General features: G+C 26.8%; 1 protein-coding gene across 2 annotated transcripts in view; it reads right to left on the bottom strand.

The window, feature by feature from the left end:
- The window catches only part of LOC132929489 (uncharacterized), a 160,191-nt gene that overhangs the window by 119,127 nt on the left and 21,580 nt on the right, over positions 1 to 19,484 (bottom strand). Inside the window, exon 2 of one of the 2 annotated variants that reach the window (XM_060994871.1) lies at positions 7,167 to 7,257. The exons of the other annotated variant lie outside the window; for it this stretch is intronic. The gene's annotated coding sequence lies outside the window, so the exon portion shown is untranslated. The remainder of the gene's footprint in view (positions 1 to 7,166; positions 7,258 to 19,484) is intronic. 2 annotated transcript variants of the gene reach the window in all.

The following is a 19,484-nucleotide window of genomic DNA, read 5'->3' as shown; positions in this document are numbered from 1 at the left end:
ACATTGTCATGCATAAAACAAAAATGAATGTTAATAATAGATTTATTTACTTTTACTATAGTTTTTAAAACATTTTATACAATTTTATAAATTTTAATTTAAATGTATTTAAATACTCCTTAAAATAATATAGTTAATTTGAGATTAAAATAGTTCCTACTTCCTGAGAATTAAAAACTCCTTCTTTAATTTCAAAATAATTTATTAGTAATTTTTTTTTTTAATATTAAATATATTTAATATTTTTTTAAATTAATTTTTTTTTTTTTTCTATTTTCTGAATAGAATATTCAACAAAAGAGTGTTTCGTTTTATATAACAACTAGTATTTAATTATATTTTAATTAAAAACAAAATAAAATTTAAATAACATATATTTCTAAGTGAAAAATGAATTGGTTTTTGTTTTAAATTAATACACATTATATTTGAATATTGTTTTCCATAAAAAATGTATCTAGACTTTTAAAAACATATCAAATCATTGGAACTTTAGAATCTAAACTATTTATTTTTCCCTATAGCTTTTTAACAATAGATATTTTTTATACATTTAAATGCTGCTGATAATTTATTGTTATGTATGTTAAAATATTAGTTTATATTAGATAAATGTGTATAGTTATAGTTTAGCTACGAATATTATAACAATTATCTGCTCCATCACTTTAATATTATTGTAAATGCTTATTATTTGTTATAAAATAGCACTTTGTGAATACTTCATCTTATTAAATGTTCAAAATGTTTCAATATTGTATAAATAGGTACAATTAGGAAATACTATTTTAAAGATAAAGTTCTCGTTTAAAATTTTAAATACCACTATAGCCATCCCTTATTTTAATAAATAAATATTATTTTGTTTTATTTTACCATCATTTAGGAAAGTTATCTCACCAAACGTATAAAAATTAAATTGTTTACATTTCTAAATAACTGGTAAATAGTCACATTATTTCAGTATTTAAAGTGTAAAACTTAAACACTAGCAATATATTCATTGATGTATAAAGCAGTTAGCAGCTATTATTGACATACGCTGAAATGCGTTCATTCACCTTATCATAGTAACATAATATCATTAGAACTCGTACGACAAACTAGAAATGATCACCTAATTTACAACATAAAATAAATTTAATATTATTTATTGTTTACAATTTATAATCGGCTTATTTTTACAAGGATTGATGAAATAATTTTCCTACAATATTAATATGTTATATCATAATCACTAACTTATTTTATTTTAATTAAAATATAGACGGCAAATTTAAATATATATTTAAATGTATTTATACAAATATAATATTGAATATTGTCACTTTGTGTAAATAATTTTTATAGATGACTAAATAAAATAAAACCATGAACTTCTTCAACATATCAACATTTGTAACATTTTATAAGTCTATGATTTTTGTTAAAACTACTAACAAAGTTTTTCAAAAGCCATTAAATCTTTATTGATATCACGTATTTAATTTTTATAATCATCAATTTCAGAAAATACTTTCATTTTTATTATTATTATTATTTTACCAAATAATTATCTATTCATTTACTAAAATTGAACTTAAAATAAAATTATTCGTCGACAAATTTACTTTTTTATTAAATATTATCAATATAATATAGGTATATATAACATTTATTTATATTATGAAATATGAAAGGCATTTTTCATTGGAATAAAACTCAATTAATAACAATTAAATATATCAACATATTATCACACATACTGCCGACGTTAGTTTTTACGCATAATTTTATAAATAATAAGATGCCTTTAGATATTTTGTATACAACACTTGACTAGAAATTATAAATGATTTCTAAATAACATACAATCAGAAGAATTACTTAATATTTTTTACTTGTGTACATTTTTAATATTTCTAATAAATGAATTAAATAATATAAAACAACAAAATAAAGAAATTTCGTTCTTTTAAATAAATTATGTATATTATTTTATTATTTTAAATTGTATATATAAACAATTATATGTTACATAATACATCTTACCTCTATTTAATTTATAGAAACTTTAGGGAAATATTATTCAGTATCTGCCACTTCCAAATCAAGAAAGTTGTAAGTTATGTTAGAATTAACGACTGCTCAAACTAAGTTAGCTTGAGTATCATTAGGATAACCACAACCAAAATGACAACAAGAATTATATAAAGGAATATAAATACATTATAAAAATAGTAAAAACTTTATACGGAGGTTCCTAACAATAAATCAAATTTACAAATCTAACACTGGACTCGTAATAATATTATAATTGTATTGAATAACTATACAATTATGAGTACAATATTATATCAACAGTAATACTATGACGAAAATGTATAATATATTTAAGTATATTATGTATTATATTTGATAAATATTTCGATCTGATAAAATTAGAAGTTAGAACATACTATGTACCATGTCATACAATTTTTTTTTTCAAATACAAAATTAACATAATATGCAATCTGTGTATGCTTCAGCACAATAAACAATAACGAGATAAATTGTTTTTGTATACAATGAATTAACAATGATAAACTATGAAGAGGACGAATATCGAGTGAATGTTTCCGAGTTTTTGCTGATGTGTATTTATAGATATATATATATACTATTCTAGTTTAATATGTCTTGTATTGCAATATTTTCATTTTAATCAATACATAGGATATATAGGTAATGTTTTTGGTGAAATTTGTGATACTAACGTGTTTGAATGAATTTGTTATTTTCAGTTAGATTGTGTATAGCGTTTAACGATCGATCGGTTAATTGATTAGATTTTAAATTCTACAGTGTGGTGGTTGTGGGATATAAACCAATGGACATTGGTTATCATGTGTAGAGCGGTTGATTGGAATATTTGGATTGCTTGTAAAGTACGAACATGCACAGATCACATTTATACAGGTACCAGATAGGTACCAACCAGACAAAAGGAACATATAGGTAAATGTAGTACATTAAAGTCAAAGCTTTAAAAAACCCATCGAAACTATTTTTAAATATATATTGTATGTAAAGTAGACCCTTGTGAGATTTAAAAGTCTATATCTAAATCGTTTGAAACTTTTCATACAGAATTTCTGCATAAGAAATGAATGAATGAATATAGTTTTCGGAATTTCAACGATTGATAAAAGTATTGTAAACTAAAACCTATAGTAGCTTTGTTTCATATGAAAAATGTTATACATATATTGTTCATTAAAATATAGACAGTAAGTCAGCCTAAATATAATAAGCAGCCTTTGTCACCAAAGTCGAAAAAAATATGTAATTATTTCATAAACAAAATAAAAATACACCGTGTACCTACTTTACATGATTTGTTTGTGAATAATGAGTACATTAATGGTGTTCATCATTATAAATCAGATGAATAAAATATTGTTAATACTATTATTATTATTAAAAATATTAAATTAAATTTACAATAATTATAATATTCGTATTTTTTTCTACAATGTCTTTTGTTTTCATATTTTCTTTAATGGTATTTAGCCAACTTTTTCTTTAACATATCTGGTGGACATTTTTTTCTTCAATCTAAAACTCGTTCACTTATTTTCAATCTGCTCGAAAAGAAACTTTTAAATTATATTTTTATTGCTTAAACACAATATTGAAAATAAACTTAAATTAATGTTTTCGAATAAAATAATATTATACATGGTAAAAAAGTAATGCGTTTAAGATTTAATATAGTTTCTACAAACCAAAAAAAAAAAAAATAATTTCTCATTATTTGTCGATTAAACGATAGTAATAATTATCAATTAGATAATGTATTTTGATGGCGAGCTTAATGTGGTCATACATCATATCATATCTTAATTTAAATATTATTAACTAAGAGAATGTTAAAAAGCAAGATAAATATACGAAACGTAACATTTGAATTAGTGAAAAATACTTTGTAGGTGGGGGATTATGTTCATAATTTACTCAGTTCGGAGTATAATATAATAATATATGTATTGATTAAGTTGTTAATTAATTTACAGCTCGCAATATCTATCGTGACATTTTGAACGAAACTACGGTAATGTGAATTCGGAGCTTACGATCAAACAACGGCAAATTTTCTCTCGGCCTCCGGATACTATGGTTATGGATGAGCGAGAGGAGCTTATCTGTACATTTCATGCATCGCCTGGCTTTTCTCTTGGCCGTTTTCTATTAAATGCGCAAACACACTCACCCAGTCATTATTATGATTATGATTATTATTATTATTATTATTATAATACGATGCCAACACACCCTCACGCCGTCGCAGTGTAAACTCGAAAACAACCGCGGTGTGGTTAGGTAGGTTAGGTACTGGTGGCGTGAGCCGGAGGGTCGACGAGGAGAAGATTCGAGGTGCCCGAAAATCAAACCGCAACAAAACAATGAGCGACCCGAGGATTGTGTTTCTGCGGGCAAATCGTTCGGAAAAGCCGAAAAAGCCGAACGAACCACTTATTTTAAACACACGCGAAAATATAAATATATATATATAACATATTATGCACCACCACGGACGTATGTTTAGGTACCTATAACGATCGTTCCCCATTGTTCGTGTACGCACGCAGTTTAACATAATATAATAATCTATAAGCGATATTTTTTTCTTGAGAATATCTGGTAAAACACTGTGGCTATCTTTGACCGTGACCGAGAACCTAAACGAGTCGAAAATTACGTAGCACTGTCGATTGACAATATTTATGCGTGCGAGGTATAAAATAATTTGCGTTTGTTTTATAGTATATTTATTATACTCCGTTGCGAAATATTTTACATGTCGAGGTAATTTGTTTAATAGTAAACACTCGTTTCAAGTATTGACTTCTTTTTATTTTCTATTTAATATTCTTAAGCAGAATATTTTTTATTCGTAAAAAAAAAAACAATATAAAACCGGTAAATAATTAGTTAGTTATTCAGTATACTTTTTTAATTATATTATAGATGTATATCAATATTATAGAAAATTTTCCCGTTCATCTATATATACTTATACTTTAAAAATGTATAAATAATCAACTGTTGTATCGATATATTACATTTTTATATATATATAAGAATCACTATAAAAAAATTTTAATGATAAAAAAATTATAATAATATATAGATATAAGGATAAAAATAAAATATATAAATTTCCATGTGTTCAAGCTTATTCATCGTGAAAAGTTTTAAAAATAAGTAACTGATATACTGTACAATATGACGTGTAAAGTATACTCCGTCATTAAGTAAGTCACTGTAATGTTTTATGTTTATATATATTCAACTTTAATTCAATGATAAATTATTGTATACAATATACGATTCTGAGCGAAGACAGTTTCTCAGCTTCTATTGAAAAATATATTTCATACATTTGTTTATTTATTAAATGCCTCGTATTAAACTTTCAAGCTTTATGACCATACGAATACTTTTCTTTTGACTCCTATAGAAATAAACTTAAAAATATTAAATATCTATAAATGTGTATAAATGCTTAGTCCAAAAATAATATATCTCAATATTTTTAAAACTAGTTTACCTCCTTTTTATTGTTTCAAAAGAGGATAGCAGGTATAGGAAAAAAACAAGTATAATTTTAAAATCAAATCGCGTCAATCAGGATCTAAAAATGTATACTTTTTTAAAAATAATATAAGTGTTAATTAAACTGTTGAAATATTGTGGTAAAGTATAACTTATAAGTAGTGTAATGTTCTTGATATAACTAATATATATTTGTTTGTCATACGAGTTATAGATTATATGTAGGTCTAATGATACATAAATATATTATATACAAAAAGGATAGTAAACAGTGCTTTTGTAATGATTTAGATTTATTGCCTTATTTATAATAATAACCTCATAATAGGTAGATATATACTTGTGATGACGCGATAACTCGAAACAAATATCGACTTGTGCTGAGCTCGTTATAATAAAAACCGTACTGAAACGCCTATACACGAGAAATGCACGTCGCCACTGAGGCATCTTGAAGTAGTGTATAGTGGCCGACCGCATTATTCGCAAACTATTATAAAACATAACCATTTTACAGCGTAATAGGAATAATTACACTGCAGTAGGTAAAATATAATAAACACACACATTGACATTATATTATACACGAGCGGGTGCCTGGCGGCTCTGGTATGCCGTTTGAGCGCAATAACCTTTTTAGTCTAAATAACTTGACGAGAATTGCATTTTTGGGTACTCAACAATTCGCGTGTCTGGCACTCGATCGCAGCGCACGGTCCACTACCCATATTATAAATTACAATGCATTGCTTTCAGCGATATGAAACATAGTTTTACTTGCTATATTATTTACCAAACGCGGCGAGTGCGTTAGGGTAAAGGCAGGTAGGTAGGTAGGTTTTCAGAAAAAAATTAATGTTTTTATTCAATAATCAATAATCTGTGTACATAATATTTAAGCTCTAAAAATTTGATCTGGGAATATCGATTGCTGATCAATATGGTTGTTACATTGGGTATAGCTATTGTAATTATTCTACTGATATATTTTATATAATAATAATAATATTTATAAAAAAGTTTATATTTTTTTTATCTATAGGGTTCTTATTTTCATACGTTTTGAATACATTCCGCAATACTCTGTAGTCAAAATTGATAACGTTACTCATTTAATAAAAAAATAAAATTATACTATCTTATACAAATCATGTTTAAAAAAATTTTTAACTTGTTGTGTATAACAACAAACTAAGTACATACCTAAACAAATATTTGGTTAACTACGATATATGACGGAATTTCGCCATTAAACTTTGTAATATCAAAAGTTTTAAAGATGATGATAATATTATTCATCTAGATTTACATTTTTCTATAATATATGTGGAATTTACGAGCTATCAATCATAAAAAAATGTATGTGATAAGTTCAACGTTAAGATAACATACATTTTTCTTATGTAATTTAGTAACTTGAAGAAAACGTGTTTAAACCGCATATCTTATAATAATTATAAATATTTTCAATTATTTGCTTCAAAATATGTGACTAAGATAAATATTATAAAACTGTACATACAACGATCATGATTAATATGTTTAACAAAAAATAAACACATCATTAAAAATTTAAAAAGGCTTACCTTCAGTAATATAACGAGATTATAATATGACGACAATACTGTTCATTTTTTGCAATTAAACTGGAAATATTAATCAATATTGCGTGTGAATCTATAAAATAAAATGAAAACATTTAGTGAATAATATAATATAATACAATGTTTAAATTACATGAAATAAATAGGTAAATTTGACAATAAATTACAGAAAAATGTCCAAAAGCTGAGATTGTCGTTTAATCTATCATTAATTTTTGACAATATTATAATTATTATAACTATATTATATATAGTCAGTAGTCACGTTTTTTTGAACATATTATATTCTAAAGGTAAAATTGTACACTATACAAACCATTTTATTTTTTATATTATTGTATAATTCAAAAAACGTATACATGAAAACATGTAAATATCTAATAATATTGTACCTATATGAAGTGCAGTGGTAATAAATTTCAGATCCTACGCGAAATAAGATGCAATTGGTTTCACAGTAACATGTTTTTTTTATTACATTTTGTTTCTCAGAACACTTTTAAGAAATATTATCGTGCTCCATTGCTCCAATGTTCTCATAAAAATGTACAGTCAATCGAAAATTCCATTTCGATTTTTCTTTGAATTCGTGAAAAAAAAAATACATAAAGTACTTTCAACAAAAAATTCTGAGGACTATATGAAATTTCATAATAAAGAAACATATAATTGTGTATACAAGCTGAGTTACTCGTGTCAGGTTTTTTTATATTTGGTGCGAAAATCACAATGTATTTCTTTCACATATAAAATAAATATTAGTTACACCATTATAACAATGAATAATAATATTCCTACACCCATCAAAAAGTCCAAAAAAGTATAAGGCATATTTTCAGATTCAAGAAATAAATGGACACCACACCTCAAGTTTATCCGGAAAGACTCGCTTAAAAGAATTAACATACTAAATTATCTTGCTCACAAGGAAGACACGAGGAAGTCACTGTTACGAAGTTTGTTACGAATATAAAAAACACTCATTCTATCTAAACTCGAATATAAATAATTTATATTCATAAAAGCCAAAGCATTAGCACTTAAAATGATCGATATCGTACACGTACATAAGACAGGAGTAAGACTTTACATCGGAGCCTCCTGTCACAGCCCTATTCCCAGTATCCAAATACAGCCAGAGTAGTACCTTTCGATGTTAAAAAAATTCAAAGTTCTGTTACTCACAACTATATGTACACGAAATAATCTCAGGGCAATGAAACAAATCGAAAATCTCTTAAGGACATTCCATTCTTCACGTCGTAAATTTACCGAAATATACATTATAATAATATGGAAAATGGTGTCGGAGCAGCTGTAGTACTCGTATTACAAAATCACGTTTCCATGTCAAGACTTCTAATTTCTGTTCAATCTACACAGCTGAGGCTGTGCAATTTCTTATGCTTTGGACCTAATAAAAACAAAACTCAAAATAGTCATCTTAAGCTACTCAATAGTATTACAAACTTATCCGTTCCAAATGAGATTGTCAGAAAAATCCAAACTCAACTCCACAAACCATAACCTAAAAGTCTCTAGCTTTTCTATTATTTTGATATAAATCTCAAGTCACAATCAAAATGCTCGACAATCAATAACTTCCACAAATGTTATCATAATACCTACTTAATTCTTTTATCTTTTCACGCTATAACAATAGGTAATTAAAACAGTTTTCGAACAAAATATGACTACGGCCAATGGTCATGGTCTCAAGGATCATTTAAATTAAATCAAATTAAAATCACCATTCACTTATGTACCTTACCACTGGGTATCTCAAGAAAAATAGAAACTTCCATAAATATAATGCGAATTTGATACACTTCGATAACACGTCAGTATCTTATCTGTATTACACAACTTAAAGTTCATAAATATATTATTCAAATGTATTATTGAGTCCAATTTAATTAATCGATTGTAATATTTATAAATACAAAATGTAATTTAGATAAAGTTTAAATGCATATCAATCAATTATAGCCAATGGTCACCGAGACTTTATTTAATAAAAAAAAATAACTGTAAATGCGCAAGTCTTTTTTATTATTATAACTCTATAAATTAGTAAACTAATTTATATTCGTCTAATTAACATGAATATTATTAAAAATATTAACAATAATACATTTTAAAACTTTAAAAAAATAGAAATTGAATATCGTATAGCTATGTTAATAGGTTGACATATTTTATTTACCTATTTTATAAAATTGCATGGTATAATTTTAAAGAACTAATAATAATAATCATAGAATTTTTGTTGTAGAGAGACATAGCGATTATTTAAAGTATTAAAATAATAAAAAAATAATGTTAAATTAAAAATCAACGAAAACTCATAAATCATTATTAAAAATATACTTTACAAGCTAATATTAGATTCGATGATTAAACTAATCACTCGTTCAAATCAATTTGAATTTAAATTCAGACTTATCATACTAACAAACTCTTACATTGCTGGAAAATTTTACTACTTATATAATAACTTAATTCTAATTAATTTCTCTTCGATGCACAATTTATACACATCCAGTTTTGGGTACAGATTCTGTAATCTGCTTCTCAATAATCTCTCGTTTAGTGGATTAATAATCTAATGACGAGCTTCTTTAGAAAAAAATATGAATAATATTGTTTTTAATGTAAGACTTTAAATTACAACTTTATTACACAACTTATACCTATATGTTATAACATTTCAGAAAATACAAAATAAAGCCTTTACAATTCTTTGCTCGTCATCAAATTCTAGACTTACAAGATGTCTCATTTTATAATTTTAATTATTATTGTGTATCTTCTTTGACTTAAAATATTACATTTTGTAATTTTATATTCATTTATTTAATAATTATTTTGCTACTCACAACGTTTCTATTAAATGCAATAAGTCTACTATACTTCAAGTATTTTTTTCTCCAGTACAAAATAACACACAATATATTCAACAAAATAAAAATAAAAAATGTATCAATTATTATATTATATTAAACTTTTTTTCAAGAATGTATTATATATATATATACCACATCTAACTCGTAATAACTTCTGACTTCTCAATAATTAAATGAAGAAAAAAATATAACCACTCTCTGAGACGGCCAGAAAGAATCAATATTATAGTAATGTTTTGTCCAAAACCATGTAGTAACAATTTGGTTCCAAGAATAACAAACATTGTATCTACCTTATAGGTCAGGTTCTTAGAAAAAGTATAATCTTAGCTCCACTTTTGATTCAGCTTTTAAAAAACAATTACAGTTTCGGTTTGGTTCAGTACAACTCAATATTTGCTTGGCTAAAGTATCAATTTTCAACTGAGTATCTCTCCAATTTTTATAAGTTGGGACCATAAAACGTACTGAATTTTACCAAACCGATGTTTTATTTATTCCCATTATTATCCCGAAAACATCTTAAATATTTAATTGTTTATACCTTTCAAGATTTATACGGTGATTGCATTATATATTTATATAATTAATTTTATAAAAAATACCAAAATGTATTTATAATTAACCTTACTGTATAAACATAGATTTGTGTTTTTAAAATAATTAAACAAGGGTACCAACATTTTCATAGTTTCGTAGTTAATTATTATTGTTAACTGCTGTAACCATAATTGTTACATTTAATTTTTTTAATTCATGAAAGCTTATCGTCCAATGATAAAACGATGATATTTTATCACGTAAAACGCCAGTTCTACATTTAATCCACTAAGCATGGTATAGTATAATGTAACATTGCATTACAAAATAAATAATGACGATGCTATAATAAACTAAAGTAGGTGTATATACATAATATGCATACTGTATAGTTACTTGTATGGCAACCATACACATATAATTTTAAACAAAAATAATGTGCAGCCACGAAAGTAGTTGCTGTCGTTTGTTTACCCTACGAAGTATACTCGTATACTTATATGCTGAATTCTGATATACGATATACAATCATAATATTATATAAATATATGACAAATAAAAACTAAACTTTTAATTATAATTGAAAAATACAAGTTTAAATGATTGTAATTTACTTTGATGTATGTTCTGTTTAATTTTTATTAACATAGCCACAGTGTAATATTAATACAAATTTAAATTTAAATATTAAAACTATTAAAAATTATTATACTTTTAATATTTAAAAATATGTTGTAGTAACTATTCGTCTGTTTTTAGTATGTGAATAATATGTTTAATTGTGTTACCTTAATTACTTAACATTTTTTGGAAAATCCAATAATTAATAATCTGTAAATATAAGTAAGTATATAAATAGACGCACTTATACTGAAAAACACATTTTGTATTTGATATGACATTTTCAAATTGTTTTTAATTACTTTCCTGGAACTTTGGAACTTAAAATATTTTATCAATCGTTATTCTGCTGAATTATTATTATCATTCTAAATGTTAATTTTTTTTTTTTTTTGTTACATGCTAACGTATTATAATATTGTAACATATAAAAAAGTTCATCATCATTTATTTTATTAATTTATAAATATATAAATATAAATTATGTATAATCATTATAAACATTATTAATATGAGTAATAAATATTATTCTATTATAAAAATTATAGGTATAATTAAATGTAATATCAATAAAAAAATCACATTCTATAAATCACCTAAATTTATATAAATTATAAATGGTGGTACTGACATTAATATAATAGTATACATATGTTTTGTAGGCGGGTTTATTAAAGGGGATGGACGTTTGAGACTTTGAGTAATTTATAGTATAATTTCGCATTGGTGATTACAGTTCTAACAAACTAAATGTATTATCTTAAATACTGTTAATTACAAACTCGTCATTTTTCCATGTCCCGGACCCTTTAAAAAACCTCAAGTAGATACGTCACTGATGTACAAATAATAGATATTGACCCCAGTAATAGGCGAGTGATGATAAATGCTGACCAATATTAAAACCCTTAGCGTAACTCATATAGTCATATATACTGACTAACCTAACAGTACATAACTTTTTCTCTCTACATTTAGTCGCACGCAACCTCGACAATGGATTAAGCTTGTAAAGGATCTTATCGGGTTTCCTCCTCGTTTTGCCTTCTTGTAATCGACTTTATCCTTAATTTGCCATTACTGCGTCGTCGACGTCCGTTGAACCCTTGTTCCGATAATTATTGTCAACCGGACATTTCTACAACAATTGTACGGTACTGCTCTTTTTTTTATTTTCGATTATCTTCATCCCCGACCAATGATAAAATTATATACCAGTGTACATCGAAAATATGTGTACTTCTACTTCATACGTATGATATCGTCAAAAATGTTAGGAATATATTTATAGTAGGCAGCTGGTACTCGAAAAAATACAATTTCATATTTAACAACGATATTTTAAATAAGTTAATTTGAAATTAAGATTTCGATTATTTCCATAATTACCCATATTATAATATTAAAACTAAGAACGAGATTAATAACTGAAGTCACTCAGACTATTGTTATATAATATCATTGATAAATTGACAATAATTTGTTATGTCTTAAGTTACCAAAATTAAATAATTATTTCATGGTTCTATACACAAATATCAAAATGTAAACAGGTTAGAAAATCCAACATAATTTTACGTAGAACAAAATCTTATAAATCAATTTCGTTTGAATACAAGAAGCACGTTTTCGAGAATAAATAAAAATCAATAATTTTAAAATACATTTTTAAAATTAAGCAATAATTTTTCAATATTCATCGTATGAAAAATACATTTTAAGTATTAAACATTTTATAAACTGTATTTTCAAAAAACTATTATTTTTACCTACAGTTTATGACTTAAAATACCTAGGTCCCAGAGGTTATATTGTCATTAACCTGTAATATTTTCTATTCATTTTGATAACAGTATTTTAAATGAATATATAATAAATTATACTTTTCTGAAATAATATTTTACTATTATACTTTTGAACTTAATAACTTGCATGAATAATTTTAGTTAACTAAGAGTTAGGTTAAGTTTAGTTAAGTTGGTCTTATTTACTAAAATAAAAATTAAATTGACAACAATGTTATACAGTTATTGCAATCAGTTATCAAAAGTGTACAATCGTTTAAATACAAACCTTGTCACAAGCATTTCAAATAAAATTTGATAAAAAAAATATTACAATACAGTCTCGATAAGAAAAAAAAATATATAATATGAAATAGTTTTATTGACATCGGCTTAAAGAAAACATCGTACCCACTACGAAGTAATGCTTGCGAAACACGTTCTAGTACATATTGTGTGCAACTACTATGGACTACATGAACGAATCGCCAGAATACAATGGTTGGTATGGAACGAAAATGGAAGAGATACAATTGTGCAAAGCGCTGTACACATGAAAGTAACCATAAGAGCGTTCTAAATCAACCGATCTATCTACGGCGGTATACGACGGACGTTTAATACTAGCTATTTTTTTTTTTACCCTTCTCCGGCTATTAAGTTCTTTATTTTTGTATATATATATTTTTTTTTTTTTTATAGTACGAGTAAAACTCTCGAGTAATCCATTACACTGATTGTTTTCCTTTTTATTCGTCTTATGAACACGTAATTGTCAAGAATCGAATGAGACATTTTCTTACGTACTAATACATAACAGTGGCGGTAGACATCGATCTGAACGAGTAATTTATTTGATTTTATAGCGCTACGTATTTCGGAAAACTATTTTCCAATATGTATGACCGATGGCAATGACCAACATCGTTGGTATACAACGCGTGTTTTATTTTGTGTAACTTGACCGGCCAATGATTTCTAGATTTATACTTGTCCTCTGTCTCGTGGAAAAATCGATTTGAAATAAAAAAAAATATATATAAGAGAACACTCAGCACCTAATATAAAAAGAAACCTAATAAAGTATCCCTGAAAAGTTTTACATTAGTTTAGATTACATTTTAGTCTACTATTTATATCTAAAAATACGGTATTAATATTAAAGTAACTGTGATTTAAAAAAAAAAATCATGAAATACATCAGAAAGCAAGTTTACAATATCATAACACATTACATACTTTGTTTATACCATTCGCAATACTTTCTTAAAAAAAAAAAAATATGATGGGAATGACATAACAGGACTTGGAACACAATAACGTGCAGAATAAAGTGTCATTGTTAAAATATAATTCACATTTGTCTACGAATTATTGAAAATATTAAGTAATAATATGTACGCGTTTTAACGTATATTAAAATTAAAAAATATATCCTCTGTGTGAAAATTATATCACTAAAATATACATAACTAAGTATTAATTAAACGGATGTATCAGCAAGAATACCGAACGATATACCGTACACGAATGCGTCTCTGCCTGGACTTGGGAATAATAATTATACAAAATATAATATCCACTATAATACCATGCCATAATAATTTTGTATCCGTACAATATGTACGTTGCGTCATTTATATTTTATCATTTTTTTTCCTTCAAGTCTTGGCAGCAATTCTGTAAATGACATGGCCCTGCGCTTATACTTACACATAAGTACGTCCGCTTATTTCACCGTGAATAATACATAGGTGCACGTCCGCCGACCGATATATGATAATATTATGGTCTCTTGACAAAAAAAAAAAAAAAAAAAATTACCTTTACGGCGAAGTCATTTGTACGACGAGATAATATACCAACAATATTGCTGTACGATAAAAATGTTAATTTACTACACGCGTTATATGCGAGACGCTCAGACACACTCACGCAAATCGCAGTGCCAGGCACAACGCGTATATGTCGGGAATCTTATTTCAGTCGCAAGAACAAAAACTGCTATAATGTTGACAAAACATACGAGCATAATGTATTAAATGCTCCCGATTGAATTTATAGTAATTGTTTAACTACTATATACTGTCCGTCGGCAATGCTACGGTGTTTATAATAATTATTTATAAATTGTGAATAAGAAACGTTTTTTTTCCTTACTAATAAATACAAACAACTTTAGATAACGTTAAAATAAAACCTTCAAAGCTAAAAAAGTTTTTTCATTATTTATTATTATCAGAGGACTGCGTTGTTATTAATATCGACGATATAGGATCTTATCGGTTATGTTATATAATGGTTATTAATATAGATTTCTACATTCCAGTTAAATAATAATGAATAATATTTCTAAAGTACCCCATACTATAGTTCCGAGTAAAATAGTTGATACTTTTAAATAAATATTATTATTACTTAATTAAAAAACAATCTTGGTTGTAAAAGATAATAAGTAATATTAATATAATAAGCTTAATTTATTTTTGCCAACAATTTTACTATCGTAAATAATCTTAAAATTAAGCACAATAAAAATCATACATGTACCTAATTAAAGCTTACATTATTCAATCTCATGAAGTAAAAAAAAGCAATACATAAACAGTATTATATTTAAACTCCTTTATGAAAACCATCTAAAACTACAATGCAATTCTAAACTAATACCTCAAAATTCGAAATAAACCTAAACTCAAAAATATACTACAAATTCAAAATGTATTGCATTTACACAAAAAAAAACTGGTCAATAAAAAAATAACTTAAATACAAACAATTTAAACAATCAAATTAATAAGCACAATACAATTTAATTGGTTCATGCTGATTGAGTTTAAAGTAAAACTTTTAAAAAAAATTTCATCAGTGTTATTATGTATAAAGTTTGTAAAAACGGTTCTTAAAAATATGTAGTTCGTAGATAATGGACTTTTTGAAATTGTGAACCCACTTTCTAATTTTCTTTCAAATAATCATTTCTTTTTTTACAAAATATTTCATGTTATTATAATCAATATTTTAGTATTTATTTTATTTTAACGATTATATAAGCAAATATAAATGGCTTATTTTAGATTTGATAATAAAACAACTATTATATTCGACAGAACAAAATATCGAAGTAAGTTTAAATCATTATAAGACTCAATATAATTACAAATTTCCAATTACGCAGCAAGAAAATCAATATATAAACAACATGGCAGATGTAGTGTGTATACTACATCATTTTATTCCAATAAGTATGTCCTAAAAAAAAATATATAACCAGAAAATTGCATTTCATATAATAGGTACACATCCTGCAGAGGAATCAAATTAGAGGAAATAAAACATACTGCAAACCAATGGAAAAACCTAATTTATCACAATATAAAATAAGATGTTATTTTAAACTGGATGAGAAACATATGCACCTGGTCACCTGGATCACACACAAACACCAATGAAAAGAAAACTCACGAAAACTTTGAGATGTATAGAATCGAACTCTTTGTTGTAAATACATTATATATTTAGTATTAGATAAACTTACTTGAACATAATAAATTCTAAGATTTTTTTTTTTATTATTATTATAATTACTGCCTCGTAAATTGGGGCAATTGGCTACAAGAAATTTCATTTACATTGGGAGTTAGATTCTTACATCAGGTTTAACGGTTTCAGACTATATTGTAAATTTATGGTATCGGTATATTTCTAAATGTTCGTATGGAGTTCTGTATTCTTGAGTTTTAAGAGAATTATAAATAATCTATTGAAATAATTCCAAATTCCAAACACAGATCATTTCAAATATCATTCTAAATATAGTAAAAGAAATATAAATTATTACTATGGTAGTATGATAAAATGATTTTTAGTTTATAAAACAAAATTCCGTTCGTGTTTATATTCATTTATTTTTTAAATAATAAATGATCTACCTATAATTTAATTTGTTCAATAAGCATTACTTTTGAACTTTTGTTAATTTTGAAAAAAGAAGTCACTCATAAACGAAACTTTTATCTGTAGCCTACGGGAAAAATTCTCAAGTATATTAGATTTGCGACGATAACTCGACGATACAAAGGTAAAGTAAGTGATGTAATTTACAAAATTGAAATTTTTTAAGAGCGAATACAATTTTAATAATGTATAGACGTCACATGCAAAGTGGTAGAGATACCTTTTGCACTTAGAGATCGGAAAGAATAGTATAGTTTGTGAAATTATAAGGGGCGTTTATATAATTTTAAATATTAAAACTACTTATTCTGAAATCCGGACCATATCTATGCTTATTTACTATAGAAAAACATTAAATTAAAATACAAAAATATATTTATAAATTTACAATATTATATAGGTAGATTACTTATCAATAATTATTACATACAAAAAGTATGCAAAGTGTATATTTGAAACTAAACACATTATTCAAATACAATATAATGTGTAAACTTTACTTATAGACTACTTATAATATAATTACGATCATAAAATGATCGTCAGGCGTAGTATAGTCCCTACTCGCTATAAGTTTTAGTCTGAAAACAGAAACCAAAGTTATAGGTTAAAGGAGCTGTTAGTTTGTTCAACATTACTACATAGGGCCGCGGAAGATGACATCTTTCACATAAATTGTACGCACGTTGTTAAGTGGTTTTATAAAACGGCGAAATGACGATATAATAATTTTTCTTACGTAAAACGAGTGACCAAATTCTTATTTTTGGTGAAAATAAAAATACATGTATACAATGAAAATATATACATTTTCTTGGTTGGCCAGTAAGCAGATTTTAAGTCTTTCGAAAATTAAACTAACATGTAGGTACGTATATTTTTAGTTAAATCTTAATTGAATATAATGCAATAAATTATGTTAAATGAGTTACCTCTGTAACGCCATATTAAAGATTTAAACTAAAACGACAAGTACGTGGCATTGCCATAAAACAAAGTGACTAACAACTGGATGGGTAATTGCAATTGATTTTTAATTGAAGCTTAAGTTCAGTAAATCTTAAGAATCCTCATGTTTCACCTTGGTTTACGGTATGTGGGTACCTACTTTATTATATACACATATAATTTGATTTAACTGGCACCTCTACCCGGTCTGTTGAAATTATATTATTTGAGTAACCGTACTATTATACGTGTTACGAAGTCATTAATACCAAAATACCTACAACTAAAGCTCCATCACGAACTGATATTATAAAATAAAATATATTGAATCCCAGTATGCGTCCTAAATTAATTCAACACAATGATTTGTATAATTATTTGTATTTGGAATTTAAATATTCTAAAATATCTACTCATTCCAAGAATCTTGGAGGGTTTCGTAAATAGTCCGCGTGGGTAAGCATAAGTATAAATAGTCAATACAGTGTATACACTTTAAATCAATATCCAAATCAAAATTTTCGGGGGTAATAAACGTATAAATCATTGGCCACTGCGCGTTTCCGTCTTGGTAGGTACACGAACATCAATTTATCAAATTATGAAAACATGGATTTTTTTTTTTTACGTCATAAAATAACAGAGCCGAAAAACCTAAAGTGTTTTATTACTGTAGTGCGAGCATTCGAGTGCCCATATAACATATATTATATACAAGAGGGTGGGTGACACCCCCGTGCCCCCTTCGTGTACCCATACGCGTTCGGTTTACGTATACGTATATCGTCCACAAACGATACGATCATTATACGTAATATGGCAACGGCACCGTAAATACCCCACGAACATCGTATCATATCATATCATAATACAATATAATATATTATGCGTATAATATATATATATATATATAACGTAAAACGTAATCAATTGTCATTATCATTGTTATCGTTATTATTATTATTAGAGTATATTATTAATTAATACATTTTACTCGGGTAAAATACGCGCGTATATTATATATTATATAATAGGTACATCGTACATAATAATACGTGTGCGCTGTACCGGCCGGGACGACGGCGAAATTAATTCGTCCCCAGACTTTTGGGTTCCCGGGGCGAAACGGTTCGCAGTGCCGGTCGGCGTGCCGAAGTGGCGGTGTCGGTGGCAGAGGATACGCGCACCTCCTAACCACGTGCGCCGCGCGATGGGATTCGTCGTCGTCGTCGTACCAAAGATTATTTCACAACATCTACGCCGCGTGTGCATATACGTATATACATGTACTACAGTAACACTGTGCGCAAAGACCCTCGCACGAGTCGGCCACCCTCCCCCCGAGCGCCGCTACGGCAAAGCGACGGGATCACCCTGTACGACGATATTATTATGCCCGTTGGCTTAATTTGTTTTAATTTCGTCCGTCGGTGTGCGGTTTTCCTTCGCCGGTTCGCTAATTATTATTCCGCGCCGACGTTTCGGCGCTGGCCCGGCAGTCTCGCGAGCGACATTACACCGCGCGATACACTATTACTGCTGCT

Source organism: Rhopalosiphum padi, chromosome 4 (assembly GCF_020882245.1).
Source record: "Rhopalosiphum padi isolate XX-2018 chromosome 4, ASM2088224v1, whole genome shotgun sequence".
NCBI classification, from domain to species: Eukaryota; Metazoa; Arthropoda; class Insecta; order Hemiptera; family Aphididae; genus Rhopalosiphum; species Rhopalosiphum padi.
This window is presented reverse-complemented; position numbering and strand designations above follow the sequence as displayed.